Consider the following 2,500-nt stretch of genomic DNA (forward strand, 5'->3'; position numbering starts at 1 on the left):
TTAAAAAGTGTAAACCACTTATTAAAAGAAGACTTTACAAAATACTTCACTGCTATTTAAAAAATACTACACATCTATTTCAGAAATTCCAAACCACACTACAAAATGAATTTCAAAAACATTTGTTTGTTTTCAAGACAGAAGTTTTCATTACAGAAGACGCTGAATCCATTTTAAAAAGATGCACAGTGAAAAATGCCTACTTTTTATTTTTTTCAAAGGCTCGGTCACTTTCAAAAATTGCAGTCCCTTTTAGAAAAAAAAGAAGTCTTTAATTAAGAAGCAAAAGGTCTCTTTAAAAAAGAAATACAAGTTTTCATTTTAAGAATGGTAGATGTGACTTAACCAACAATTTTAACTCACATTTAAAGAAACACATTAAGTCGCTTTAAAATATATAATAAGTCACATTCAAGAAGCTTCATATCACTTTAAAAGGGCTTAAGTCACTTTAAAAGTCTCTTAAATGTCTAGCTCACTCACTCACTCACTCACTCACTCTCACTCACTCACTCACTCACTCACTCACTCACTCTCACTCACTCACTCACTCACTCACTGCATGATCAAAGTCTTTTAAAAAGACTATTCATGTTTGAAAAGTGCTATTTCACTTTTGCTATTTCCAAATAAATAAAAAGTTTACATCACTCTCAAAAAAATGCAAAGCTGCTTAAGAAAAAGCTAGGTCACTTTTAAAAAAGATAACTTCATTTGTAAAAAGAACATCAAGTCGGTTAAGAGTTCTCTGCTCACCAAAACCAAAACAAAAGGCTAAGTCGCTTTAGAATGTAAAACCAACTGCAAACCATTTTAAAAGGGTTTAAAGCCAGTTTAAAAGTCTCACCAGAGATGTCCAGCTCACTGGAACAAAGTCTTTTAAAAAGATTATTCGCATCAGAAAACAGCTAGCTCACTTTCAAAAGTGTTGCTTTAGAAAGAAGCTAGTTCGCTTTTAGAAACAAAAACTTCATTTCTAAGATGAAAATCGATTAAGAGTTGTCTGCGAAACAAAACCAAAAGCTTATTTGATTTAAAGAAACAAAAAACGTTTAAATGGATTCAAATTCACATTGTGAAGTAGAGCAACTTTAGAAATACAACAAATCACATTTTTAAAATTTTGCACATTGCAAAGGTCGTAAGCCACTTTAAACGCAAGCCTAACCCTAACCCTAACCCTAACGCTATATCATATTTAAAAAAGAGCCTAAGTCACATTAAAAAGGTCACATCATTTAGACAACACGAAGCTGTTAGTCCAAACAACTTGCAGCATCACCATCACCATCATTGTCAGCAGCAGCAGCAGCAGCAGCAGCAGCAGCAGCAGCAGCAGCAGCAGCAGCAGCAGCAGCAGACGACGGAGAAAAAAATGCAAATTCAAAAGGTCTTCCAAGGAAACAGTCTTCGAAATCAATCAGAAAATAACATCATCATTGCAAAACAAAACAAAAAACAAAAGGAGGTGTTTGCATTTAAAAAGCTCTCTCAAAAGACAAACGAATACGACTTACTCATTGATTGGTTGAAACTTGCTGCTAAGATGAGCTTCCTTTTGTTACATCACAGGGATGCATACATAATTGTACAGCCACAACATCTACCCAGCATTACCTCACTCAAAACTAACTAAACACTGTCTCATTCTTAGAAACGAAACATTGTTTAACTTAGCTTAGAGTAGCTAAGGTTAAATAGGTCTGTTAAAAGATAGCTGAAATTCTTAGCTCCCTGCTGATTGTTTTCTTCTATACATTTCCTTCTTTTTCCAGCTCCCTTAGAGTTTGAACCCTAACGGTTTTGAATTTATCAATATAATGCCGTTATTCTAACCCTAACCCTAACCCTAGCCCTAACCCTAATCCTGACTCCTCTTGTTCCAACTTTTTGTAGCTATTTTCATATCAAGCCAAATGTCTCTCCGTTAGGCTTTTTCTAAGTTTCTTATGGAGTTTTCGTCTTACGGAGGTTATGGTTCTTTTGTTCTTTTCGCTCTACCAATCGTCTTGCAATCTACCACCCACGTGAATCTACCTTTTTCTTTCCCAACAACACAAATACTACGAAAATCGTCAATATTATTCCTCTTCGCTATCGCAAAGCACCTCGACTAGATGAGAAGTTAGCTTGGAATTCATAACATGTGCAATAATCCATTCAACAAAAATTGAACGGCTGCACTCTTAAGAATGTTGCACAAATGGATTATTATCTCAGGTCCAGTGAAGAGGCATTAGGGCCAATATCGGCAAAAATTACTGCTGCTGTGAAGCAGAGAAAATTATAAACTGTGATAAAAGTAATAAGCTTATTTGGTAAAACTGATAAAGGTCATTTAGTTTTTGCTAAATGCGCACTTATGCATTGACTTTCATCGAAGCTGCGCTCACAGTTTAAATCGGCAATAAGCCCAGGCTCACGCCTAAAGCTGCGTCACCACAAGCAGCTCTATAACATGGCCATTGAACGTACTTACTTATCAACAGATCATTAGGTC

The sequence above is a fragment of the Hydra viridissima genome, unplaced genomic scaffold (assembly GCF_058129835.1).
Source record: "Hydra viridissima isolate aposymbiotic clone 2 unplaced genomic scaffold, HvirCarnegie_v1 scaffold_14, whole genome shotgun sequence".
NCBI classification, from domain to species: Eukaryota; Metazoa; Cnidaria; class Hydrozoa; order Anthoathecata; family Hydridae; genus Hydra; species Hydra viridissima.